Source organism: Bos indicus, chromosome 1, assembly GCF_029378745.1.
Source record: "Bos indicus isolate NIAB-ARS_2022 breed Sahiwal x Tharparkar chromosome 1, NIAB-ARS_B.indTharparkar_mat_pri_1.0, whole genome shotgun sequence".
In the NCBI taxonomy this organism is placed as follows: domain Eukaryota; kingdom Metazoa; phylum Chordata; class Mammalia; order Artiodactyla; family Bovidae; genus Bos; species Bos indicus.
In genome coordinates, this window is record NC_091760.1 from 68,863,981 (window position 1) to 68,878,363 (window position 14,383).

Below are 14,383 nucleotides of genomic sequence, written 5' to 3' on the forward strand. Positions count from 1 at the left end.
TATGTGGTGGGGGTCCAACTGTAGTCTATTTTGCATGCCGAGTTGAACAGTTAGAATTTTATCTTTCATGCAGTAAAGATTAACATTGTTTTTTAACCAGGGATATTACAAGCGTATCTGTGTTTTAATGTTGTCTTAAGGTACAATAATAGAAAATCATCTCAGGATGATAAAACTGGAACTTTATTTAATTTCCAATCCTCAACAAACTTTATGAGCTCTCATAAAAACTCTGGTTAGATTCCTCCATAGTGTGGGCAGAATGGGCCTGGAAGCAGCAGTTTCCTTAATTCACTGACTTCCTGCAGGAAACACAGGGGCCTCACCCTCTAAGAGCTGGACCCAGGGATCTAGAATGCCAACAAAGGAAAGCAGAGACCCTGGAGCGCACAAAGAGTGGGAATGTCCCAGCGGCACTTCGGGGGGACTCCCCTCACCCCACCCTTAGCCTACGGAGCAGTAAGGATGGCCAAATGTGTCATGCCCCCAGTGAAGCCTACACATGTATAATGGTGGGGTGGGGGCAGCTATGACTGTCACCAGGTCCTAGAGGCCTGGCACTGTCAAATATCAGGCAATTATGTGATTGGTTCCACTAACCAGGGTCTGGCACAATCTCAGGATCCTGTTCCCATCCCAGTGAACCAGGCTCAATAAGATAAAAGCACCAAAAAACCCAAGGCCTCACCCACACCAGGTAGTCAGCCACTCCCTGCCCCAGAAAAAATTCAGACTCCGCCCCTTCAGGAAAAAATATCTGAGGTGGGACAAAGTGACCAATAGCCCCTCTCCATACCCTAGACTTCTAACGGGATTTTCCCATCATGTCTGAAACTTGCTTTGCATTTCTCTATAGACTTGCCCACCACTCCTCACTTAATATCCTTCAGAGTGCCCTCTCATCTCTCAGGAGAGGGTTGACATGTTTAATGTAACCCTAGCAACAATGCTGGGAGGTTGTGAGCATCTTCATTATAGAAATGAGTGAAGGTAAGTTCAGACCAGCTAAATAATTTCCCAGGCTCATCCATCTAGTAAGTTGTTGAGGTGGGATTCAAACCCAGGTCTGCAGAGCTGCAAAGCCCAGACCCTTCCCATCAACCACACATCCACTGTCCCAATCAATGAGAAGTAGCTGAGATGGAATCTGTGTACCTGTACAAAATCTGTCTGGTGCACAGAGTTGCCATGGCACAATGTGGTGCACAATGTGTGCCATGGCACACAGCTGCCCAGAGACACAATGGTCAGCCATGCTCACGTTCAGTAGGCAGACTGTCCCACCCCTCCTGCTCTGACTCTCCCACACACCTGCAAACCCCTCAGTAAAAGGAGACCAGGGCCCTTGAAAGGAGTTAGTCAAGCCCTTTCAGAACACCAGCACTGGGGCTGGCATCTGGATGCCTGAACTCTTGTGCCAACCACAACTCTCAGGAAAAGGAGAGAGTAATTAGAAAGCAGCTCCCCACAGACCAAACTTAAGTCATGTTTCCAAAATAGCCTCTGAAATGAAAGATCAGCCTGTGCCTGCAGTGACAGCACTTGGACCCAACCCTCCACACAACCCCCATTTCCTCTAGGCCACTGAGAGAACCATAAAGCAAGGTCAGCAGAGGTACCATGAACATATACAGTTCTTCCCACACAGGCACAATATTTACTGACCACCACTTTATGCTTGATGGGAGATAAGAAGTGATATTACTGTGGCCCTGCTTCTGAGAAGCTCCCACCTCAGTGACAAGCTAAGAAACAAAGACAAGGACAGGTGCAGACCAGATGTTCTAAACTAAGTGGAGTTTATCTTGAGAATGCAAGGCTGGTTCAAGATTTAAAAATCAATCAATGTAATTCACCACATTAACAGACTATAGCTGCTGCTGCTGCTAAGTCACTTCAGTCGTGTCCAACTCCGTGCGACCCTATAGACGGCAGCCCACCAGGCTCCCCCGTCCCTGGGATTCTCCAGGCAAGAACACTGGAGTGGGTTGCCATTTCCTTCTCCAATGCGTGAAAGTGAAAAGTGAAAGTGAAGTCGCTCAAGTCATGTCTGACTCTTAGCGACCCCATGGACTGCAGCCTACCAGGTTCCTCTGTCCATGGGATTTTCCAGGCAAGAGTACTTGAGTGGGGTGCCATTGACTTCTCCGAACAGACTATAGCAGGGCTGGGCAAACTATGTCCCACAGGCCAGATCCAGCCTATTGTCTATTTTTGTAAATAAAGTTTTACTGAAACATAGTCATGACCATTCATTAACATTATCTATGGCTGCTTTCATGCTACAAAAAAAAAAAACAAAAACAAAAAAGGAAGAGTTGAATACTTGTGACATAGTATATATAGCCTGCTAAGTTGAAAATTTTTACTATTGACTCTTTTCAGAAAAATTTTGTTGACTGTTGCTTGAAATTACTGGGAAGAAAGCCCTTTCACCATAAAATTATAGCAATTCCTACTCCCTCTACTCTCTGTTCTACAGACCAGGTTGGGAAGCAGATGTGAATGAACATCAGAGTCCCAGACCCTATGGGCCTGGCCAGGCTATTGCCTTCCACAAGGAAAGCAGTCCAAGGTATGCTTCTCCCTTATACCGATCCAACTTTCAGGCAGAAGCCCCAGGGCTCTCTGGAGAATCAACTTAGGTAATTAATTTATTTATTTGGCTACATCATATCTTTGTTGCAGGCTTTCTAGTTGAACACCACATTGTCTTGATTATGAAATATTTCAAAATCATCTTATTGGCTTCTGCATAAAAACCTGCTGGAAGGTTTGTTAGTATTGTATTGAATCTATAGATCCATTCTTCCTTTTCAGAATCGTTTTGACTATTCTAGATACTTTGGAAAAGAACTAAGTTGAAAGATTCCCACTCAGTTCAGTTCAGTTGCTCGGTTGTGTCCAACTCTTTGCGGCCCCATGGACTACAGCACACCAGGCTTCTGTGTCCATCACCAACTCCTGGAGCTTGCTCAAACTCATATCCATTGAGTCAGTGATGTCATCCAACCGTCTTTTCCTCTGTTGGCCCCTTCTCCTGCCTTCAATCTTTCCCAGCATCAGAGTCTTTTCCAATGAGTCAATTCTTCACATCAGGTGGCCAAAGTATTGGAATTTCAGCTTCAGCATCAGTCCTTCCAATGAACACCCAGGACTGATTTCCTTTAGGATGGGCTGGTTTGATCTCCTTGCAGTCCAAGAGACTCTCAAGAGTTTTCTCCAACACCACAGTTTAAAAGCATCAATTCTTTGGCATTCAGCTTTCTTTATGGCCCAACTCTGACATCCACACTGGAAAAACCACAGCTTTAACTAGATGGACCTTTGTCGGCAAAGTAATGTCTCTGCTTTTTAATGTGCTGTCTAGGTTTGTCATAGCTTTTCTTCCAAGGAGCAAGCATCTTTTAATTTCATGGCTACAGTCACCATCTGCAGTGATTTTGGAGCCCCCCCAAAATAAAGTCTGTCACTGTTTCCATCGTTTCCCCATCTATTTGCCATGAAGTGATGGGACCAGATGCCATGATTTTAGTTTTTTGAATGTTGAGTTTTAAGCCAACTTTTTCACTCTTCTCTTTCACTTTCATTAAGAGGCTCTTTAGTTCTTCTTTGCTTTCTGCCATAAGGGTGATGATATCTGAGTATCTGAGGTTATTGATATTTCTCCCATCAAAACTCAAAGCTACAATAATCAAGACAGTGTAGTATTCAACTAGAGAGTCTGCATGCCGCAACTACTGATCCCACATGCTCTGGAGCCCACATGCCACAACTAGAGAGCCCACACACCACAACTTCCACACCACAACTAGAGATCCGTGCACCACAGTGAAAAATCCCACATGACTCAACAAAGATCCCCTGTGCCACAACTAAGATTTAACACAGCCAAAATAATTGATTAATTAATTTTCAAAAAGACAGTGTAGTATTGCTGAAAGGATATACACATAAACCAATGGAACAGAACAGTCAGAAACAGACGCACACATACATTCTCAATTGATTTCCAACAAAGATACAAAGGCAATTCAGGAGGGAAAGGATAATCTTTTCACAACAGTGTTGGAGTAATCAGATGTCTGTATGCAAAAAAGAACCTTTACCTATACCTTACACCATGTGGAAAAAAAACTCAAAATGGATTAGACCTAAATGTAAAACCTAAAACTATAAACATCTTAAAGAAAGCATTGGAGATACTTTTTTTTTCTTTTTTCTATACCACCCAGCAATCCCTTCCTAGATTTTCATTTCACTTGTGTAAATATCTATGTTGACATAAAAACATGTATACAAATACTCATAGCGAATAATTCATTATCACCCCATTCTGGAAACAGCCCAAATATCCCTCAGCTGGAAAATAGAGAACACATACAATGACATAACTCTCAACAGCAAAAAGGAATGACCTACTGGTATACCCAACAACATAGATAAGTCTCCAAGACATTGCACTAAATGAAAGGAGATAAACTTAAAATGCCACATACCATAAGACATTCTGAGAGAGGCACAGTCATAGGTACAGAAATCAGATCAGTGATTCCTATTTAAGGTCTTCAGGTGGTAGAAGACTTGACCAGGACAGTGCACAAGGCGATTTTTAGAAGTGAGGGAAATATTCTGTATCTTGATTATGGTAATACTTACATGACTATGTTTGTCAAAATGCAAAGTTGTACACTAAAATAACTGAATTTTACTGTATGAAAAAATAGAAAAATTTAGAAAAATCATACTTTGGTTTTTCTAATGTGAAAAAAAGTTTTAAAAAAGATTCCATAATGATGCAACATTGGAAAGAAAAGTTATTGTGTAACTAAAACAATGTCTACCACTTGTCAAACAATGGAATCAAAAGGCAACAGAAACTGCTACATTTATCAAAATAAAGCATACTTTTCAAAGGTAGGGAAAGTTGGTGCTACTAATTCACATGCAACATGTGATAAGTTGGGTACTGAATAATTTTTTCAAAGCTTCCAGTTAACTTTCAGAAAAAGATATTTAACTTTTAGCAATGTTATTTTCTTATAGAAAAACCAGAACTAAAAGTATAAACTAAAGGAAATGTAGATAAAACCCTGGTATTCTTTAATATTCCTCAGAATTAGTCTGTTGATCCTAAAGGGGCTGACACACAGGCCCACACCTGTGGCAGATTCATTTTGATATATGGCAAAACCAATACAATATTGTAAAGTTAAATAAAAAAAAAAAATAATTCAAGGATGGCTCAACATTAAAAAATCATGAGCACAGATGATCAAAAATAGCATTTTATCTTGAAGTCTTGTATAACTCTGATAGAAAACACAATTCAGAAGGATCTGAATACTTTGATTATGATAATACTGAAGAAAGACAGTATGATTAAAACCACATTGAAACTTTGTCTAAAGTTGTATATATTAAAGGAAGTGTTTTTTCCCCAAGAATCTGGAAAGTGATGTAAATCTTATAGCCTACGGTAACTTGAAATCAAGAAAATATGAGAATGTTATCTCTTTTCATTATACAACTATTACCATTTTTTTTTTTCTCTTCAACTAGCTGAATTGGTTTCTGCTAATTTTGAAGATTCCTTCCTAATACACAAATCAAAGAAATAATTACCTAGTAAAAAAGCATTGAAGATTGATTCTCAATTCTGGCTGATACTGTAAACACCTGGGGAGCCCTGTAAAAACAAGAGATTCCCTGACCCCACCCAAGTCTAGGCCAGGGACTGGGAGGCATGGTTTATTTTGCCAACAACGCTCCCAAAGGAATTTTGTTATTAGTGGGTTCTGAAAGACTGCTTCAGCAATACATGAACCGTGAACTTCCAGATGTTCAAGCTGGCTTTAGAAAAGGCAGAGGAACCAGAGATCAACATGCCAACATGCCAACATCCACTGGATCATCGAAAAAGCAAGAGAGTTCCAGAAAAACATCTATTTCTGCTTTATTGACTATGCCAAAGCCTTTGACTGTGTGGATCACAAGAAACTGTGGAAAATTCTGAAAGAGATGGGAATATCAGACCACCTGACCTACCTCTTGAGAAACCTGTATGCAGGTCAGGAAGCAAGTTAGAACTGGACATGGAACAACAGACTGGTTCCAAATAGGAAAAGGAGTACGTCAAGGCTGTATATTGTCACCCTGCTTATTTAACTTATATGCAGAGTACATCATGAGAAACGCTGGGCTGGAAGAAGCACAAGCTGGAATCAAGATTGCCGGGAGAAATATCAATAACCTCAGATATGCAGATGACACCACCCTTATGGCAGAAAGTGAAGAGGAACTAAAAAGCCTCTTGATGAAAGTGAAAGTGGAGAGTGAAAAAGTTGGCTTAAAGCTCAACATTCAGAAAACGAAGATCATGGCATCCGGTCCCATCACTTCATGGGAAATAGATGGGGAACTATGGAAACAGTGTCAGACTTTATTTTTCTGGGCTCCAAAATCACTGCAGATGGTGACTGCAGCCATGAAATTAAAAGATCCTTACTCCTTGGAAGGAAAGTTATGACCAACCTAGATAGCATATTCAAAAGCAGAGGCATCACTTTATCAACAAAGGTCCGTCTCTGTCACTGTTTCCATCGTTCCCCATCTATTTCCCATGAAGTGATGGGACTGGATGCCATGATCTTAGTTTTCTGAATGTTGAGCTTTAAGCCAACTTTTTCACTCTCCTCTTTCACTTTTATCAAGAGGCTCTTTAGTTCTTCTTCACTTTCTGCCATAAGGGTGGTGTTATCTGCATATCTGAGGTTATCAATATTTCTCCCAGCAATCTTGATTCCAGCTTGTTCTTCCTCCAGCCCAGCGTTTCTCATGGTTTTTCCAGGAGTCATGTATGGATGTGAGAGTTGGACTATAAAGAAAGCTGAGCACTGAAGAATTGATGCTTTTGAACTGTGGTGTTGGAGAAGACTCTTGAGAGTCCCTTGGACTGCAAGGAGGTCCAACCAGTCCATCCTAAAGGAGATCAGTCCTGGGTGTTCATTGGGAGGACTGATGTTGAAGCTAAAACTCCAATACTTTGGCCACCTGATGCAAAGAGCTGACTCATTTGAAAAGACCCTGATGCTGGGAAAGATTGAGGGCAGGAGGAGAAGGGGACGACAGAGGATGAGATGGTTGGATGGCATCACCAACTTGATGGACGTGGGTTTGGGTAGACTCCGGGAGTTGGTGATGGACAGTGAGGCCTGGCGTGCTGCAATCCATGGGGTCGTAAAGAGTTGGGCACGACTGAGCAACTGAACTGAACTGAGCTGAAAGACTGCTACTAGGAAATAAAAGCTTTAGGCATGTCTTCCCTTTGAAATTTTTTCAAGGTAGTTGTACATGTAAAAATTTTAGCATAAATAAAACTAAACATGTAAAATTTTCAAAATAATGTATGACTTGTCACAATCAAAAGAATTTACAGGGACCAATTCAAAGTCTCTACAGAAGTTCAAATGAGGAAGAGAACTTGAAGCTGAGGTGAAGCTCAGGAGGTCTAAGGCAGTCTCCATTTTGGGACGGTGTCTGACGTGTATTAGGAACTTAATCATTCCTTGAACAAATATTTAAGGATAGAAGGACTTGTCAATCAAGGAGGAAAGTGAAGAATATTTCAGGAGAGGATAAGCTCACATAGGCAGAGAGAGAGGAAAGTGCACACTGGGTTTAGGGACAATAAATTAACAAGTTCCATTGCCTTGGAGGTCAGATTACAGAGGCCCTTGCGCTTCAGGTTAAGGGTCTTCTGTGAGAAGCAGGGAGCCACAGAGGGTTTCTAAAGGTGGAGTGACACAGCCAGATTGGGCTTTAAGATTAACAAAGCAGTCAAGTGTAAAATGTATTTGTGCCACAGTTAATAGTCCAAGTGTGAAGTAGTGAAGGTCTGGTCACGAGCAATAGCAATATGAAAGTAAAACCCAGGGATTCTCTCTGCCTGGGATAACCCGTAGAGGGGGGAACCACAGAAAGAAGGGCTGAGCAGCTGTGGTCATCTGCAACCAGCTTGTGCCCGAGGTGGCTGCCCAGTCACAACAAAAAGCCTGGACTCCCTAAAACACTTCAGTTGAAATGCTGTGGGGTAGAATCAGTAGTATCTACATTAAATGTCTCATGCCCAGCATGAGGCCCTACTGTGAACGTGAAGACAAGCTTCCGTAGTAGTAAGAGGCCAGTTACAGGTACACTGAAACAGCCTGTCGTCTTCTCCTGAACATGTCCACTTCCTCAGTGTTACCAACCAAGTGACTATGGAAATGCTCTGCTGACATGAAAACGAAAATGTGGAATGAGAACTTAACCTGAATGAGGGGGAACAGTAGGAACAGGTGCATTTTAGGCATGTTCTCTGGTTGGGCTGAGTACTCGACAGGAAACATGCACAGAGTTCAGGAGAAAAACACAACAGTTATGCCTAACCAGAAAGAAGACATTTTGGAGGAGCGAGGCAAATAAGGGAAAGTACCTTCTCCTGGAGCAGCAGAGGGGAGATGCCTGAGGATCTTTCTTGAACACTCCAACTCACCCACCAGCCAGGCCTTGAGCACAGACGACTGGGCACCATGGCGTGTCAGATACTAAGGCTACTTACTGGACTAAGAGCAAGGACGTGGAGATAAACCATGGCCTTTACCCTCAGGAGCTCATGGCCTAGTGTGACACCACAACTTATGACTCCATCGCAAGTAAAGGTTACCAAGCACATGTTCATCTGCCCACAGTTCCTCAGGCAAGCAGAGAAAAGGTCCCCTCTCCAGTAAAATATGTGTTTGCAGAGACCTGGACAGCACTGGAGCTGTGCCACACAGCTCCAAACCACAGCCTCTTCCTGGTTTTTCACATAGCCTCCACCTAGTCCATCCCAGGCAAAAGAGAAGAGTCTTTCCTTCCAAGGTCAGTAGAGACTGGCAAGAGCTTCCATGTTCAGTTCATGGGGTGAAAATTCCTGCAAAGGATGGTGCATTCCAGAGTCAAGGCAGGTCCAGCCCCAGGTGTCAACTCTGGGTACTGGGTGGGATGGGGGCTGGGATTTCAGGGGTCAGGGAGAGCTGCGTGGGCAGACACAGGGTACTCTGGGGCCTTGGCAGCAGGCATATGGCAGTGATGGCAGAGTCAGGCCAGATAAGGAAGGAACTTGCTTCCCAGGGCACTCTCAGACTAAAGGAGACAGCCTTCAAAGACTCTGGGGAACCAGAAGGACAGATGAGAGAACCAATTTACATCCATTTCTCTGCCTGCAATGTAGAAGACCCAGGTTCAATTCCTGGGTTGGGAAGATCCTCTGGAGAAGGGAATTGCTACCCACTCCAGTGTTTTGGCCTGAAGAATTCCATGGACAGAGGAGCTTTGCAGGCTACAGTCCATGGGGTCACAAAGTCAGGGATGACTGAGCAACTAACACTTTCACTTTCACTCTGGTCCAAGTCAGGCCTTCCCAGCCCATCACCGTCCTCCATCAGAATGAAGAGATAAGAACTCTGGCTGTTTTCAGTTCTGTACCCAACATCTTGGCCTCCTAGACTAGGGTTTCCACCTCACTATGATGCAGCTGGCAGGTGGGCTGACAGAAATGAAGCATGAGGAAAGAACACGGAGCCCTGGGAGCCCAGAAGTCTTTGTGGGATGGGCTTTCACTCTGGCTGTAGATTTGCTTCTTATAATTTTTGACCCAGGATAAAGTAAAAACAAAATTGTTCCAGGAACATTCTGGGCAGCAGAGGGAAAACTCCCCCCAAATAAATCTCAGGACAAGCTGTTCTGCATGGTTGAGAGCTCACCACAGGGCCAAAGGTTCTTCACCAGGTTCTAACAAAGGAGGAGAGGAGAGCTTTTGGAGACAAGAAACATGTATTCCCACCTTCCTCTCTCCAGGCCAGTAACCACCCTCTCTCCTGCTCCCTGAGGAAAAGCTTTGCGGCCTTTCCTCGTCACGTCAGCCTCTGAATTTTTTGCTACCCAAAATTCTTCTAATTGAGTCTGAACCACAGAACTAACCCCTCTTTTCTAATTACATACTGCATTCATGTTCGCTGTTTCCCCATAAAACCCAAAGTCCCTTGGGCATAGTACCTTCCTTGTATAATCCTCCACGGGGCTAGATGGAGAGGAGGTCTGTCATTCACGCTTGTTGGCCGAGGTATAGGTCATTCCATAGACCTAGGGAACAATATTCAATATATAGAATAATAGCTATTCCTTCTTTTATACCTCTTTACAGTCACACATTCACTTCATTTATATAAACACCCTCACGACGAGGAAACTGCACTCAGCCCACAGATGTTAAATACCATACCCAAGAACAGCCAGCCAGTGAGTGAACAGGATGCTCTGAGCCCAAGCTTAACTCCAAAGAGCGTACTCTACCCTCATGCTCCTCTCTCTCCGAAGGGGATCTGCTCTGCAGCAGAAATATCAACCTCTGAAAACAAAACAGATAAACAGCATCCTCGATGATGAAAGCTCAACTGTGAAGCATTTTGGTTCCTGAAAGATTATGTGAACTAACTCATAGAGTCCTGCATTCACAAATTAGCATCCATCCAATCTGGGGGCCCAGAGTCAGGGGAAGCAGGTGGAAATTAAGCAGCAGATCTGAAAGAAAAGGAGATCCTTTCCTCAACCCCTTTCTTTTGTTCTCCAGAGGGCTCTGTACCCAGGACCCAAAAGAAGAGGGGAGAGGAGAAAGGGGGACAAAAGCAGCAACTGCGGGGGGAGGGGACAGCACTGGGATATTCGAGAAGCCAGATCTATATGGAAATTCCCACAGCTCCCTTGCAGGGTGTCCCTCACAGGCATTCGCCCTCAGACACAAGGGACAGTGAGCAGGAGGACAGTGTGAGCCTCTGGAAGTCCAGCCCTAGCCCCACGAGCAGCAAACAGGGAGGCCTTCCTCCAGGCTCTGCTCCTGTCCCAGCCCGGTTTCACAAGGGCCACGGCCCCGACAAGCAGGAGCATCTGACACGGCAGGAGGGCTACATCTGCAGCCGTAGTGACAGTCCCCGAGGTCCACCCACCTTCAGGCTGTAAGAGCTACAGGTGCTCAACCTGCTGGCTTAAAACAAATGGAGAAGTGTGAAGCCAGAACTCAACAGACAGACAAGGGAATTCTGCGGAAGGGCACAGGTGGGCGAGGCGAGTGACTCACACAGCAGACCCCAGCCCGCACAGTCACCTTTCTGTGCTTGTGGAGCAGGAGGCTGGGGGAGTGGAAGGAAGGGGGCAGACGTCACACGGCACAGGAGCCTGTTCCAGGGACATCTGCGCTGCTCTCTGGACTCCCAGCCCCAGGCCACCACTTGTATGCTTTCCATGCAAATGGTCCTACCTCGTGCCCCCTGGGTACACTCCCTGGGGTTCAGAGGAGAAGGACACAATAGTCAGGTTGGGAGAGGATAACATCTTGTGTTGGGAAAGTTTACTTTCTAAGGGTGTTTCTCTAAAATTCTCCACAATTACAGAAAGGATAGGACAGGAAGCTTATAAGAATGAACAATTTCCCAATCAGAGTGTGTTGGCTTGAACTGGGGGAAGGGCAGTCAGGCTGCCAAGGGGCCCTGGTGTATATTTCCAGAGCACCAAGAAGTGTTTTCAGAAAGATACTAAGTAAGAGTCCACATGTTCACTGGGTCTCTGAACCCCTACCGGGGCAGGGCTGCATTCTCAAATTGCCACCTCTTGAATCTCTTAAAAGACAAAGTGCCAATAAATCAACTAGTTCTGTTTCACAGACTCAGATTCATATTTTTTGGGGGGAAGGAGGGATGTGTGTGAAGCAAGAGGGCAATCTTATAGATACTGAGGCCATGGTGATCCCAGAGCATTCACAATCTATTCCACTGAGGCTGAGTCAGACCGCCCTCCCCCCGCTACCATTAAAACTCCTCTCTCACCTTTGGCTCTGCAAGGGCCTCTCTCCTAACCCCAGCTCCCCCCTCCTCAGTTAGTTAGATACTACACAAAATAAACCAAATACACAAATCCTTCGCCACCTGGAGCAATTTTCCAAGTTCATGCCTAGTAGTGCCTGAGGACCAGCATCTTTGTGCATCATGAGTGAGGGAACAGATATGCACATCCTGGTGAAAAGGCTCTTGTGCAAGTCCCCAGGGTACCCATTACCCAGTCCAGTAGCCAGCATCCAGCCACCCCACCCCTGTCTGCCAGGACCCCGTGCCCAGGCTCCCACTTGCTCTGGCTGAAGGCTCTTAGCCCAGTCAGGATGGAAGACAAAAGGCCCACCTCACTCTGGGCATTGAGAAGGAACATTCCATACCAGCCCAGGGCACTGTGGTGCCAGCAGCGTCACCTTCCACATGGCTGCAGTATGCAGGGAAGGGAAAGAGACTAAGACAGGATCACCAAAGAGAAAACGCAAGGGGGTTGAGAATTTAAGACAAAATAAAGAGATGGAGGGGAAGAGGGAAATAAAGTGAGGAGAAAACAAAACTATTTTACTACAACCTGAGATGCCTTTTAGGTGGCCAGTAAGGTTACCAGAAGCACCTACCATTCCCCCTGTGCTTAATCGCTCAGTCGTGTCTGACTCTCTGTGACCCCATGGACTGTAGCCCACCAGGCTCCTCTGTCTATGGGGATTCTCCAGGCAAGAATACTAGAGTGGGTTGTCATGCCCTACTCCAGGGAATCTTCCCAACCCACGGATCCGAACCCAAGTGTCCCGCTTTGCAAGAGGGACTCTTCACCCTCTGAGCCACCAGGGAAGCCCTTCCCCCAGAGACTTTGCTGGATCTGTGGATCCCCCACACTTTAAAGGGTGAAGGGTCCCCTAAACAGTCCTCTCAAACCCACCATTTACAAATAACTTATTGACCAGCTGTGCATTTTGACAAATGACTGCACTAAAACAGGGAGGAACCCACAGCCCCAGGTGGAAAGGGGACACAGCACTAGTCAGGCTGTGGGGTGGGTGGCAAGTGGAGATTTCACATACTCTGTTCTTTGCACTCAGGGAGAGGAGGGATGGTAGAAACCAGTGGCCTGAGGCCTGGTACTATTCCCACTGCCTGGGTGTGCCCCCACTTCCCCCCAGCTCCTTCCATTGCAATGGTTATTTTTACCCTTGCTAGGCAGCAAAGCAGCTGGGTCTTTCTACTTCAGGTTACTATCTAGAGGATGTGCCCTCCTCACCCCTCAACGACAACAAATGCTTGAAAAACTCTCCCCACCAGCCATCTTCACATCTGCAACACCACTCCTAGAAGTTCAGTCCTTTGGGTCTTGAGGAGTGTAAGCAGCCACAAGTTCCATGGAGGAGTTCTGCCTTAACCACTGACAGCTAACACCTGGGAATTAGTTTAGCCTAAACTTTCCAACCGCAATGATCTGAGAACAAGAGTCTTTCAACCATAAAACTGGCTGAAGACAGGCAGAGCAGCAGGCGAGGGGCTTGAGTGAGGAGCAGGGAGGGAGAGAAAGACTGCAACGCCTGGCGCCCCAATTTTGTCTGGGACCCCACAGCTGCACCCATTGCCGTATCTTCCAGGGCTGCATTTAGACAGGGAGGACTTTCACGTGGCACCCCCGCCCCGCAGCTGTCGTTCCCCAGTCATCCTGCACGGCGCTGGGGAGCTGGGAGAAGAGCCCACCTTTCTTCCTTGCAGGCTAGCGGCTATTTGCACCACTCAAATCAAAGGTATCCCTTTCGGATGACCCCTATAGAGACAACGACGTCACTGTCCCCAGGCACCTCACCTTCCAAAAGAAAACCGAGGCTGCTTGGAAGTGCTGGGTCGCCCCCTTATGCGTCCCCGCGCCCAACTCCGCCGCACGCAGGAACCCCTCTCCAACAGTGGAGCATGGAGCAAGCTCCCAATACAGGGTCCCGACCCTGCGATCCCCGCCTTCGGGGAGTGACTCCCAGGGGCCGCGCCGGGACAAAAGCGTGGGGCGGGCTCACTCACCCGCGCAGCGAAGGCAGCCCGGGAGCCGAGGCACAGCGCTCGGCAGGGTCGTCCCGCGGGCGCGCAGCGCGGGCTCAGCGCTCAAAGCGCTGCTGGCTGCCAACCCGGCGGCACTGGGAGCAGGAGAGGCGCGTCCGGGTCGGGGCAGGGGTGAGCGGCCCAGCGAGAGCGCGAGCAAGTGGGAGAGCCCCTCAGAGCCCAACGCTCCGAGTCCCGATCCAAACTGCGGGCTCGGACTCACACGCGCTGGTTTGCATGTCATTTGCATAGCGCACTGGGAATGGACCTGCGGTCCTTCCGCCACGCCCACCTGCCCTCCTCCCGGGGTCGCGAGCCGAGAATCCGGAGCGGAACCGGGCGCAGGACGCCGGTCCACTTAGCCCTTCCCTCGCCCCGCCCCAACTCCTTCTCGCACACCGGACTGGTGGCCTTCAGTGTGTTTTCTCAAG

At 46.5% G+C, this 14,383-nt stretch overlaps 1 protein-coding gene across 1 annotated transcript in view; it reads right to left on the reverse strand.

Annotated features, from left to right (window-relative positions):
- MYLK (myosin light chain kinase) overlaps positions 1-13,950 on the reverse strand; it is a 279,384-nt gene extending 265,434 nt beyond the window's left edge. Inside the window, exon 1 of the mRNA XM_070788721.1 lies at positions 13,935-13,950. The gene's annotated coding sequence lies outside the window, so the exon portion shown is untranslated. The remainder of the gene's footprint in view (positions 1-13,934) is intronic.
- Positions 13,951-14,383: the final 433 nt, after the last annotated feature.